Raw genomic sequence first — 14,170 nt, forward strand, 5'->3', positions numbered from 1 at the left:
AGCTCAGGGTTTGATCTCAGAATTCAGAGGGAAAAAGATGTTATCACAACAAAGAAAAAAATGCAGATAATTCCATAGACCCAGACTTTAAAACTAACCAATAATATAAACCTACATATACACACATCTGTTCGTAAACCAGGAGTACGACAGACTAGATCAGTTTATTTTCTATAATAGAAAGTCCTAATGAAAAGCTCAGGGGAGAAAGGGTTTGTTTCATCTCTTACAGCTCCAGAGGGACAGAGTCATCATGGTAGGAAACACACAGCAACAGGTGCAGGAAGCGAGCTGAACATTGCATCTGGACGCAGGAAGCAGAAAGAGAACGGCAAGGGGACCACCAGAGGCCACGTCCACTGACATAGTCCTGCAGTAAGCTGCTACCTCCTAAAGGTTCCATATCTTCCCAAACAGCAGCAAAGCTAGGGAGCAAGTGTTGAAGCAGGTGAACCTGTGAGGGAACGTGCCATACTCAAACTAAAGCACAGGCCTTCCTTAAGAGAGCAGTTTGTGCAAGACCAAAATGCAAATGTAGGTGTTTAACCAGCTACCACCACAGGAAATCCTCACCACTTCCATGGTAAGAAACAAAGAAGTAAGAGCAATAATTGAAAAGGAAGAAGCAAAGCTATCATTTCTTGCAGGCGATACAATTATCATCTTAGAGAAAGCCAGAAAACTATAAACCAATTATTAGGACAATCATGACAGTTTAACGTGGTCACTGGGCACATGATCAATGTGTTGATGCATCGGTGACAAAGGTTAGTTTCATACACCGGAGAAGCTGTTGTAGTAGATGCTCCATTTCCAGAGTTCCTGCCCTGGTTCCTTCAATGAGAGACTCGAACTGGGATAGGTAGGCTGTTTTTAGTGAGTGTCTTATCACAGACACAGAAATCAAGTCAGGACACCTGGGAGTGGAATCCAATCCGAAGCACCAAATGTCTGCTTCCTAGGTGCCTGGTGCACACAGTCTAAAGGTCATTTGACACAGTGCTCTGTGGGCTTGCCTTCTAGTTCGCACTTGTCAGGAAGACTGGGTGTGAGATAGATGCTTTTTCCACCTTGTGTCATCATGCTGATATCCAGACAGTTTTCTGGTTTGTAGCATTTCAGACTTCTGAGGTTTCGCAGTACACAGCTCATCCTATATCCTCCATAGCCAAAGGGAAGTCAGAGATGCCGGAAAGAACAAGAATGGGCAGATACTGAGAGATACGAAGGCTGAATCTGGGAACCTGGAGGGATGGATGTGGGGCTCCCAACCCCTCCTGGCTCTTAACTCTCCTAAGACCTGAATTTCTGCCCTCCCTCTTCCCATCCCTCTGGCCCTCCCCCTTACTCTCTCTGCTTCTTCTTTCTTTTTCCCTCCCCTCCTGAGATGGATTCTTCTTCTGGCTTGAGTAAGCAGTAACAAGTCTCTCCTACTTTTTACCCAGAAGGCTTTTAGCTGAAATGATCACCTCTCTGAAGTCAACTGTGAAGCCTTACTGCCTCCACCCCCTTTGGTTCCCCCTGATAGGGTGGATCCTTTTAGAGAGTTATGAGTTATCTCACAAAAGGAGAAGGAACTACACAGCAGACTCCAAATTTGGCAAGGCACCCCAGGTTCCATGCCAACCACATCCGTTATTCACCCATACGTCTGGATGCTCTCCATTCTGTATAAAATTTATAATCACCTTACTTTCAGCCCTAAGAAGTTGGGGCTGAGACTTTCAGAGGAATATTGCCAATGAAATTAATTATCCTTGTGTCACTGTAGCAATTTCTCTTTCCTTTATCAGTAACAAGGGTCAGTTTTACTGCCTGTACAGCACACTCTAATTTGCCTAACAAGATGGGACCCATTAGCACAAGACTGTCAGAGTGATAACACAGACTTTCATGTACAGGGATGACCCTCCCCCGCCCCCACTGAAAAATCACTAGAGACAAAGATGCCTGTTTTAAAAAAAAACATGCATTATGCTAAATAAGAATTAAGTGTGAGTCACTAATTAACACAGAGAGCCAAGGAACAAAGTTCCATGACCTCCCAACATACACACTCAGAAAAGCAAAAACCTAAATCAGGGGCAGGATCCTTGGATTTGGAAGGCCTGGTATCTGTTTTTAAATTAAAAACATACTAACTTATGTATTTACTTATCTCATTTTTTTAAAAATTTCCCCACCAAGTCTACCCCTGCATGGAGCTCCCTCTTCTCCCTGAGAACTCACCTGCCCACGTGCAAAGCCCATCCTCAGAATCTGACCCCACTTAAGAGCCACTCTTTGTTCTCTCTCTCTCTCTCTCTCTCTCTCTCTCTCTCTCTCTCTCTCTCTCTCTCTCAACAAAACCTTAAATTTGTATAAATAAACCAAAGCCAAAGTCCATACCAACGTAAAGTATTCATTTCTGTATCATGTGTGTGTGTTTGATGTGGTTTCACTGTGCAGCCCAGGCCTTGGACTCATGGATCTTCCTGCCTGCCTCTGTTTCTCGAACCAGGATTACAGGTGTGCATCACCACACCTGGTACTAGGCAAAGGCTGGTTTAGAACATCTGCCTCCTTTCATTATATCTGAGAGGTGGTGTCTTACCCCTTGCCGTTCCAGCTGTGGCTAAGTCACAGGATAACTAACAGTCTCTGCTCCTTGGCCATCGACACAGCCTGGGTACTTGACGTTTCAGGGCCTCAGAATAAAACAGGCAGAAGTGAAAACTTCTGGGCCAGAGAGGTGACTCAGCAGATAAGAGAGCTTGGAGCACGCTGTGTGACGTGAGTTCCATCCCCATCTTACAGTAAGGAAAGAGAACTGGCTCCCGAAAGCCGTCCTCAGGCCTCCGCACACGTGGTACTGTGCCTGCACGCACACGTGGATATTGTTAGTCATCTCACTTCAAAAACAAAACTCCTTTCGGAAAGCAAGAGTTGATTCCTCTGAGCTTGGAACATGCTGAGAAATTACTGAGCTCACAAGGTGATTCTTACTCAGTTATCACCGCAAGCAATCTTCAGAGAGCGACTCAAAGAGCCTAAAACAGGCCTAGGTTTCAGTCCACAGCTCTAGAGCAACTGATTCTTAAGGAAGAATCTGAATACTCAACAGAAAGGGTTTTCTGATAAAAGAGAAAGGCAAAGAGTTGGTCAGCAACCATGACGAATTCTAGAAGAATGGGGATACTGCAGAGCGCACTAGGGCTGACAAGGTTACAAGTGTCGACCACAACAAAATCAACACTTGGACCTTAGAAAAACCCTTCTCTGAAGCTTTGACATTTCCTGCACTGAGCACTGAGTAAGAACTCTTCCACCTTCCCCCACCCCCATTGTAATCCTGCAGATCCTAACCTGTAGCACACTCTGACCTGCAGCATGCTTTAACCTGTAGCAGGCCCTAACCTGCAGCAGACCCTCACACTGCAGCAGACCCTAAACTGCAGCAAGCCCTAACCTGCAGCAGACCCTTACCTGCAGCAGACCCTCACACTGCAGCAGACCCTAACCTGCAGCAGACCCTTACCTGCAACAGAGCCTCACACTGCAGCAGACCCTAACCTGCAACAGATACTAATCTGCAGCAGACATTAACCTGTAGCAGACCCTAACCTGCAGCAGACATTAACCTGCAGCAGACCCTAACCTGCTGCAGACACTAACCTGCAGCAGACACTAACCTGCAGCAGACACTAACCTGCAGCAGACCCTAACCTGCAGCAGACCCTCACACTGCAGCAGACGCTAACCTGCAGCAAACACTAACCTGCAGCAGACATTAACCTGCAGCAGACACTAACCTGCAGCAGACACTAACCTGCAGCAGACACTAACCTGCAGCAAACACTAACCTGCAGCAGACGCTCACCTGCAGCAGACCCTCAAACTGCAGCACACTCTAACCTGCAACAGATACTAACCTGCAGCAGACATTAACCTGCAGCAGACTAACCAGCAGTATGTTCTAACATGCAGCAGACTAACCAGCAGTATGTTCTAACTTGCAGCAGGCATTAACCTGCAGCAGACACTAACCTGCAGCAGACACTAACCTGCAGCGTGCTCTAACCCTACACACAAATGCAGTCCCAGCTAACATGACTTTCAGAGCCAGAATCCTTCAGCAGCATCACAACATGTGACCCCGGCACCAGCCAAGATTGTTCTTGGCCCCGTTTCTTCTCCACAGTTTGGACAGGGAGCCAAACAACAGTCTCTGTCATCGCAGACCGGAGTCAGGCTGACCTACTTGTCTGTTTTGAAAGGTACATATCCTTCGCATTGCTGTGGAAGCTGAGGATTTAAGTAAATGCTATCTTTTTTCCTCTAGGCCAGTGACTCTCAACCTTCCTGATGCTGTGACCCTTTAGTACACTTTCTCATGTTTTAGTGACTCCAACCACAAAATTATTTTCATTACTATTACTACTTCATAACTGTAATTTTGCTACTGTTATGACTAGTAATGTAGACATCTGATATGACCCACAGGTTGAGAACTATTGCTCTAGGACATCTATAGGGCCTGAAAGGATGGGTGACCATCAAGCAATTAGCCTGCACTGCTGGGTGACAGGGTGACCTCCTTGTTCCTGATGATGTTAGACTCCTTCTCAAGGCTGGCCAGGGGTCCCTCTATGTTCTTGGATTTTTAAGTCATTTTTTAAAAAAGTATAGTTCTTAGACAAGCATGGTAGCACTTGTCTTTAGTCCCAGCATTCAGGAGGCAGAAGCAGGCAGATCTCTGTGAGTCTGAAGCCAGCCTGGTCTACAGAGTGAGTTCCAGGATAGCTAGGGCTGTTAAACTCTGCTTTGAAAAACAAAACAAAACAAAGCAAAAGTATATAGTCCTTTAGAATCTTCTGAGCCACCAGCGGGTACTCCTGGGCGTTCTTAGGCACCTGCATTCAAAGAGTCTCTATCCTCCCTCTGCTGAGTACCTGAAGCAGGAGCCGAGTGTAAGCACCAACGCAGCTAGCTCACAGCAGACTGGCCAGGCTCCTTCATGAGTGGAGCAAGGCTTACACTCCAGAGCCTGGGCTTCCCAGAGATCAGTTCTGTTCATGTCAGGCCTTGGATCTGTTCCCAGGTTGGCCGATGCCAGATAAATGAGGTGGTGTTGAATCTCCCCGAGGAATTAGCCTTAGGGTGAAGTCTACTGAATAAGCAGGGCCTGTGTACCACGCGCCTCTCGTTTGTTAGTTTACAAGCATCAGCTCCGTGTTGCCTTATGCAATCGCGTAATGTAATCACTCGGGCTTCACCCAGCTGCATTTTATCCCTGAACAGCAAACAGCAGCTCCATGTGAAACATGAAAGCGGGGTCAAGGCATGTTTGCTGATAACCTTATCATTATGCTGGGTCACACATCTCCTCAGAGACCGTCCTGCTCAGTTTTGTTCCATTGTTTCTTTACTCTGTTTTTGCCAATTCTGCTCTTCTATGTGGGATTCTGGAACACACAGAGGAGAAACGGAGCAAGTGAGAGGCAGAATAAGCATGGTCTATGGGTGGAAGTGAGGCATAAAATCCTGCTGGCGAAACTGGTCTCAAGGACACAGTGAGCACGGGATTGGTACCGTCTGTGGCCAAGACAGTGGCCACAGACGTAGCTATGGGCATTCAGGTACAGCTGCCACCCAAGGGCTCTATCCTTTTAAGGAGACGGCAAGACCCCAAGCTGAGTCAGAACTCCAGGCCTGTTTCTCCAGGGGCTGAGTCTTTGGGCTCGGCCTCCACAGTCCAAAGCCTTATCCTGAGGACTCCAACCAGGTGGTTCCCACTTGTGTTCAGTAAGTTGTGATGGAGAACAGGAGAAGGAAGGGAACAAGGTTGGGATTCATCAGTATGGTCTGTTACGTCATCCCATAGATGAGAAAGGAGGAAGAATAAAGTATAGTTGTCCTTCAGTGTAAGGAGAATCAAGTACAGTGTCCCTCGGTGTCTATGGAGGATTAGCTCCAGAACCTATGCAGGTACCCTAATCTTGGATGTTCAAATCCTTTACATAAAATGGCATAGTGTTTACACTTAACCTTTGCACAGCCTCCTAATATATTAAATCATTTCCAGATTGCTTCTCAGACCTAGTGTCATATAAATGCTACGTAAATGTTTGTGATATGATATTGATTAGGGAGTCATCTTATAAGAAGAAGAAAAGTCTGCACATGTCTAATCCAAGCACAATTATTTCCTGAATACTTTCTATCTGCAGCTGGTGAGAGGCAGGGATGGGATAAGTGGGTGCAGAGGACTGGCTGCATTTCCTGGATTCGTATTCAGGTCCTGGGATTTAAGAGTTGAGAAAATGAGGCCCTCAATGAAAGGAGCCAAGGTCAGAGCCTTGACCATGAGGTTCCAAACACAGTAGCACCTCTGCAATGACAAAATGCCTCTTCCATATGTCCACAGAGACAGACGTGTACAACCAAGGCCATTTCTCCATTGGGTGACTTTAGAGAGTTCATTCTAGGCACTCAAACTGGGTCAAGAGGCAATGTGCAAGAATCGCTACATAGCAGCAGGTCCCGAGAACTTGATGGACCCCATCAATCCTTAAAGAAAGAATGTGAGTGACAAGGAGAAGGTGGGAGTTCTGGCCACGTGACCAACCAGAGGCCATAGAGTAAAGCGTCCAATGGCCAGCTACCCACAAGGCAAGGCCAAGGGTTTCATCACATGTGAACTAGGCCATCTTGGTTTCTCCATTCCATACTAAGATATGAGGCTGAAATGCAGCACACCAAAAGCTGGCTTGACTTTGCCCCTCCCTCTCTCACAGGAGAGGACTGGGCTGATGAATTTACCACACCCCATCCTACCTCCCTCTGAAGGAAACATCAGGGAGCTGTCTCAAAGGGGCTACTAGAAAAAGAAGATGCAGCCCAGTGAGTGGACTTCCACTGATATGGCCTACAGACTCCAGGAAACAGGCTCAGGCAGGTGAGGGGCCTGCCCAAGTTCACACAATTGCCAAGTCACAGATGAGATTCAAATTGCTCACCCACTGGGGAGGACTCAGCTATTTTGTGAGTCCTTACTTCTCCTTGGCACCCACATTCTTTACTGAGTGGAGGGTGAGCCAGCACAACCAAATTTGCATATGAACCAGGGATATAAAAGGGGGCTTCGCTTCTAAGACAGGCTGGGGCCCCATTTAGTGCTTAAAGAGCAAGCTATTTAACATCTTTGGCTCCGTATTCTCACTGCTTCCCCGCCTTCTTTCTGATTACTTTGGTACTGTTCAAATTCCATTTTCACCACATGCTAGTTATACATCTTGTTGTATTTTCCTGGCAGAGATCTCAGTGCTTATAGTATAAAACTCGGAAATCCCAAATGCTCTAGAATCTGGAAGAGTCTTCAGATTTCAAAGTGCTTCCAGCATCTCAATGCAGGAAAGTCTGAAAATATTCCAAGATCCAGAAAATCCCCAAACTTGAAACACTCCTGGTCCTAAACATCCCAAACAAGGAAAGCTCAGCCTGAGTTTACCTTTATCTGTTCCCAGTTGACTTTCGAGCGCTGTTACATGGCCCTGTGTGTGGCCTGAGAGCCTTGCAATCGCAGGCTCTTTGCTGTGCCCTTTGTACCTATTCCATCACACTCGATTCCAGCCAAAGCCGGAGGATTGAAGCACTGCACTTCCATCTTGACCTCAGGCTACAAGGTTATCACTTTTGTTTAAGTAATCTGCTCATTAAAGATATTTAAACTGGGCAGAGTAGTGCCGACCCGTAATTCCAACACACAGAGGAGCAAGAGACCAGTCTGGGCTACACAGTGGAACTCTGTTTCTAAAAGGCTGGTGTGTGTCTGTGCAACCTAAATGCTGAGAAAACACCTTATTTGTTGATCCATGTGCTTGCTAATTTTATACTTTCAGGCTGGGATCCTTTCTATTTTACCCAAAGAATTTCTCTTAATATTTCCTATAGCAAAAAGTCTGTTGATGACTAATTCTTTGAATTTTTGCAACTGCATGATGTATCTTTATTATACCTCTGTTTTTTAACATAATTTTGTTGGATGCATAAGTTTAGGTTGCTTTATGTCCCATTCATAACTTTAACAAATGCTGTTTTACATCCTCTGACTTGCCTTGCTGTGAGAAATCTGCTGTCAGTTTTATACGCAATCCTTTCATATGGAATATTTCTTTGTAAAAATGGTGAAAACAATCCTCCCAGACCAGCGTGAGCACTGAGCACCATTCCTCGATACTTCTGAGAGACTGTTTGCTCAGCTTTGAGGCATGCCCTCACACGCCTAAGGAGCTATCCTTTGAGCCATCCTGCTGCCATTTTCCAGAGGTCAGCTGAGAGAGAGCCCTTCGCCATCGGGTCTGTGGACTGCTGCCATTCCCCAGAGAAGGGGGGTGGGAAAGGCCATTAGACCCTCACCAGGTAGCTCAGCCACATCTCCCAGTCATCTGCATGCAATTTTGTCCTCATTGGATATGGCCTGGGGTCTAGACTAGAACATATAGGCGGGGATCTTCATTTATGGCTCTGTCATCCATACTGGGCGAAGACTTTTCTCTTCGGCTGTTTTGAAGTTAGTCATGCTCCTGTCAGTAACCATGCACTTGTGTTCTATGAGTGATCCCAATAAATTCACTGGTCCCCAGGGTGAACTGTGGTAAAATCCTACATTGATTGGCTCCCTAGAAGGAGTGGTAGATGGGGTGCATATCCAGGGGATGAATTTTAGTAACACACACAGGCACTAAGAGGTGCTGGCCACTCCTTACAGAAAGCCACTGTAGATCTGAGTTATTGCTTGGTCTGTTAATCGGTCCTGTGAGCTCACATGCCTTGGTCTCCTTGGACCTTCAGCTCCACGTCTTCAACATGGAGTTCACTGGACTCTACCTCAGTTTCCTCTCTGTAAGTACAGCCTAGACATGATGAAGAATGCATCAAGGGGGGGGGGCATGAGTCAAATAATCCCAGGATAACTCCAGATAGAGTGTTTTAAGGTTTCTTTATTAAAAGGGAACTCACGGATCACAGTGAGGAAATAGGAATGAGGTCCGACATTCAGGTGTGGCTCTTGGGAAGAAGAGGCCGAGCAGGGCAGAACCACGGTTTTTTGGTACCCTAAGTCATGCCCCAACCTGGTCCAGCCTCTTAAAGGCCATTGGCTGAAGAAGGTTCTCCATCACCTCCCCTTTTGTCTAAATAAGAGAGTTCTAAACCCAATATAAAACTGTATACACTAAGAACAGATATCAAGTATAAAAATTAGAATTACAGCCAGCATAAACAATATCAAGCAAGGAGCATTTGCTAAATGCTTTAATAATCATTTTATCCTAAGGAGTCTATGTCTTGTATTAGAAATGGCTTGGCTAGATCATACGAGGAAGGTAACTATGACTATCTGATCTTCAACCCCATTGAAGGCCCAAGAAGGGAGATAATATTACTTGAGTAGGCAGGAAGTGTAATCAAGCAGCTTCTAAAAATGTGCAGTAGATGACAGAGACAACTGACTACTTAAGCAATCACCCAAAGTCTCATTTGCAGTGTTGAAGCAACCAATTTTGGCTAATGCCTAGAGTAACTGACAGACCATTTTCTGAGGCAGGAAAATTTTCAGAACCATCTTACCCTGTCTTATTGCTTACCTTTTGAAGCCATTTAGGTCATAAGATAAATCTGTTGCCTGTTACTCAAACACAGCTAGAAATCCCTTAATAATCCTGGTACCAAAGTCTCTAAGCCTCCCAATGCCACACACAGAGCCCAGAACCTGCTTCCCACCACCTCTAGACAAGGGTATGTGCCCTAGGGTTAGTTCCTAACAGAGAGAGTGTACCCCTACTTCCCAGTCATCCTTAGTCATGAGGTGTGATGTGTTCACATGAACTTGAACTATGACAATTCCAAATGGCAAGGGTCACTTTATAATAGACCAGAGAAACATTTTCTTTCTTTGTATGAAAGCCGTGCATCCTGGGCTTTGCACACAAAAAAGGACCAGCCATGCTACAAGGGCAGAACTCGTCAGAGAAATGAGAGCCTGGAAGCAAAGAATTAGAAATGGCTTCACTTGAGTCTCCCTTCTTCTCGCATCCTGCATTTGTCAATGTCATTGAGAAGAGTCTTGCTGTGTGGTTTGTCTGGCAGTCCTAGGGCTTGAACTCAGGGCCTTGCAATTGGAGGCCAAGTGTCCTATCTCTGAGCTACATCTCTAAGACCTGAGAAGATTCTTTAAGCAGCAAAATATTATTTTTCCAAGATGTAGCCTCCCCCCGCACAAAGGCAAGAAAGGATAAACCACTATAAAAACAACCGCCGAAAATCTTCTCCGTATTTCCCAACACAGAGTAGTTATGATATTAAAGTCAGCCATTGCGTGTTATGGACATATCCATTTGTAGACTAAAGGAGTCTCAGGAACTCAAGACTCTCACAGGGATATTCAAGAGCAACCATACTGAGATAGGGAAACTCTCAGGCAGGCAGGTAGGAAAAAAATGGTTACTATATTATGTTGGTTCTCAGGAGATAATTAGAGATGTTCATTCTTCCTCACCTTTAAATTCCAACAGTTAAAAGTAGAAACCGTCTAGTCACAGAAGGTATCCCACTGCCAGGGCTAGACAATGTTCCCCCAACACTGTAGCTTAGGGGTCACCCACTGTGGCGAGGCCCCACCTGCCCAGAGTAAGAGTCCAGGGTTGATGGGTAAGGCTGACTGTTTTACAGATGGCAAGTTGTGACGCCCCAGCAGGTCCTGATGTCAAGGGAGTGCACGGTGACCTGCTCTTCTCAAAACAGTAAGAAATTACTAGAACACACCAGGATAGGAAAATCAGTGTTATCGTGTGTGTGTGTGTGTAATTTTTGGATTTTTATGAAAAATGTACCTTTTATTTGGGGTCACGCCCAAGAGAACTTGAAAGCCACTGGTGTAGAAACTGCTAAGCTACAGTGTTTGACTGCTGCTGGGAGCAGAAATAAGCACACCCTTTGTTCACGGGGTCGGTTTTGTTTAAATACAGGATCCCAAGGACATAAAATATGCACAAAAATCACCACCAAAGTTAGGTGCTAGAATATTTTTATGATCATGAAAATTTTTACATACCTGGAGGTTGGTTAGTTGAATTATGTTACACCTACATCATGAATGGTACCACTCATGAAAACCACCACACAAGTGAGATCAGAAGTAACGTCCCTGCCCACTCATGGATGAGAGGAGCGGGCATAAAACCCTAAACACACACAGTGCATACAAATAACGAGGCTCAGAAATCAGTCGCAGCTTAGAAGCGTAGGTGGAGAGAACACTTTCTTCTCTGTGTTTTTCTATATTTTCAAAAACTTCTACAGTGGGTATGTATTGCTCTTGTTAGTAGGAAAGGTAACCTAATACATGTGGCTATATAATGGCTTCACTGAGGAAATAAGCTGCCCTCCCTAGGTGACACTCATATTAGGTGACAAATAGGAAAGCCACAGTGAAGAGGTGCGGGGTGCCTTCATGGATTAGAAGAACTGCTCGTAGGTGAAGGACGAGGACGAGGCAAAGATTTGTGCCAGACGGGTTCAAATCTTGGCACATTGTATGACTTTCCCTCCTCTCCTCACGTTTCCTGCTCTCATGCTAGTCATGAGATCAAATTTGTCATTCCCCACAAATGAGCTGCCAACAGGCACTCTGGCTTTGACCATGACTAACGGAAGTCCAGGACTGGTGTTTTCTCTCTAAAAAGTAATGAAGCCCCAGTCAGTAAAGTGTCTACAGGATAAGCCTGAGAGCCTGAGTCCAGAGCCCCAGCCCCCGTGCAGAGAGCTGTGTGGGCACCTCTAATCCCGGCACTGGAGAGATGAATCCCAGAGCTCGCGGGCCAGCCTGTCTAGCTAAGTCAGTGATTACATCCTGGTAGCAGGATGGAGAGAAACGAAGCTGGAACGGAACTGGAAGTCCCCTTTCTGTTGTCTAGCCTGCCTACTGCCTGCAGGTGGGGGCGATGGAAGATGCTAGAGGAGAAAAAGTGACGAACAGCCCTACACGGATGGGAATCCTTTAACCCATACCAACCTGCCAGGCAAAATGCAGTCCCTGGTACAATAGTGGCATGGCTATTGTGGTGGGTAAATGGCAGAGCCCTGAATAGATTTAAGGCCACAGAAGAGAATTCACACCTGGTATGGTATACTATAAACCTGTTCAAAAACTCATGGCTAGGGACGCCATAGGCCTTGGGGTTGGGGGAAAGACTCACTACTGTTATTTTCATAATTTGACATCACATAATATTGCTTTCTAAATACTTATGTTTATACCCATAGATATATGCTACTCTAAGCCTGCATCAGAGAAGCTTCTCTTTGCAGTGAACAGAGAGACTCACGGTTGCTCTAGCCATGATTGATGAGCTCATTCCTAAACAAGATGTTTATATCATTTATTCAGACTCAGGGAATATCCAGGAAAGGTGGTTAAAAAAAAGATTATAAGAACCAAATGATAGAGAGAAGGGCTGAAAAAAACCCACTATTTTCTGAGTGTGGCACAGAATTCATGAGCCCACAGCAGCTGAAATCACCTACCCTGGGCCTGCACACAACTGGACTCTTTGACATTCATCCATGGATGGAGAGGGACTCAGAGTGCCCTGCCTTTCCCTGAGGAACTATGGGCTGTGGATGGATGTTGGGGAAGGAGAAACGGTTGTAGACCCACCAGATTCCAAAGGATAGTTCTACAAACACAGTTATACAGATGGCCTTGGTGAAGGTCAGTGGGTCACAAAACAGAAAGATCTACCTGCAGGAAAGGCACTTGTGGGGAAGATGAAGCATGAAGAGCAGAGGCAGGGAGATGAAGGATGGCAAGGGTGGGAATGAGCAGCCAAGGCCTCACAGCCATAAACAACACTGTCCAGACATAAATTTAACTAGTAAACAAAAGGCGAGGGTAGAGATGAGGAAGAGAGCAGCATCAACCACTAGTCTCTCTGTGCACACACATGAATGCATACTCCAAAATGTTTAAGTATCTGAAGTAAAATAATAACAAGGCACAAAACAATGGGAAGGGGCAAGCTTTCTGAATTAATCTCAAGTCCTACTAAGGAGAAGAATGGGTACACAGGACACTCTCCTGTGTCACTTACTCCCCTCTGTCCATCAGTCCGTCTGTCCACCCGTCTATCAGTTGGTCACTGCTTAGTCTTTAGCTGCGTTCTGCATGCTGTACACCCTCGTCGGCCTTAGGCTAGAGGGAGCTGATGAAGAGCTTGTCCCCAGCTCTCACTGTCCAGTATTATCCTCTGCAAAGGAGTGGCCAGAGAGACCAGTGGACACTGCTGAGGGTCAGCTGCATTCCAGGCCACATGCTGAGGCTCTGCCTCTGTGGACACAGTGTGCTGTGTGTGGGTACCCTGGAGAGCCCCCAAAGACAGCAATGCCCGGGACCCATTGGTCCTTCTCTCCAGCCTGATTCCAGTTTCTTCTCATCAGTTCTTTCCTCCTCTGCCCCCTCACTCGGACTCATAGGTAACCTGGTGTCCTCGGTTATGGCACAGCCCACCTTCATCCTGTGTGTGGGTGGCCAATGCCTCTGATACAATAAGAAATACAATGTTAGTTGGTCCAGGCCCAGAGCTAGAGCTCCTGTGTAATAAGGCATGTATATGTTGGTTCTCTACCCCCACCTCATGGCACAGGTCTCCTAAAACCTTTGTGATTCCCCAAATAGTAGGGTGCTGGGAATACCCTTTGTTCTATTTGGTCTTTGACTCCTGTTCCTGACACAGAGATCCTAAATTCCATGAAATTTTCTGGTCACTGAAGGACCCTTTGTCTTCATGAGATAACTCCTAAGTGGGCTCCCAGACAGCTTCAGAATGGGGGTCAGTAACCAGAAAGACCAAGCTGTGATGCGGAGCTCATAAATTCCATCAGTACCTCCCTCCCATCTTCTAGAAGAACTAATCATTCCATCTATCAAGAAAAAAATATTCATTTACTCATGAGAACCTTCATGATCCCAAGTGTTCCTAACAGCCTGTCACTCCATATCAATCTGTCAGGAAGCCAAGGCCTGGCATATGCTTTAGTGGAAACAAAACCACATTCAAACCATGGTAGAGAGTGAGCCAAAGGGGGGTGGGGGACTAGATGGTGACCAGACGATCGCAGGTGGGTGGGCAGA

The 14,170-nt window shown here is 46.0% G+C and overlaps 1 protein-coding gene across 1 annotated transcript in view; it reads right to left on the reverse strand.

The window, feature by feature from the left end:
• Positions 1-14,170, reverse strand: part of Acoxl (acyl-CoA oxidase like) — a 257,337-nt gene that overhangs the window by 114,841 nt on the left and 128,326 nt on the right. The gene's annotated exons all lie outside the window — the stretch shown is intronic.

The sequence above is a fragment of the Arvicola amphibius genome, chromosome 5 (genome assembly GCF_903992535.2).
Source record: "Arvicola amphibius chromosome 5, mArvAmp1.2, whole genome shotgun sequence".
NCBI classification, from domain to species: domain Eukaryota; kingdom Metazoa; phylum Chordata; class Mammalia; order Rodentia; family Cricetidae; genus Arvicola; species Arvicola amphibius.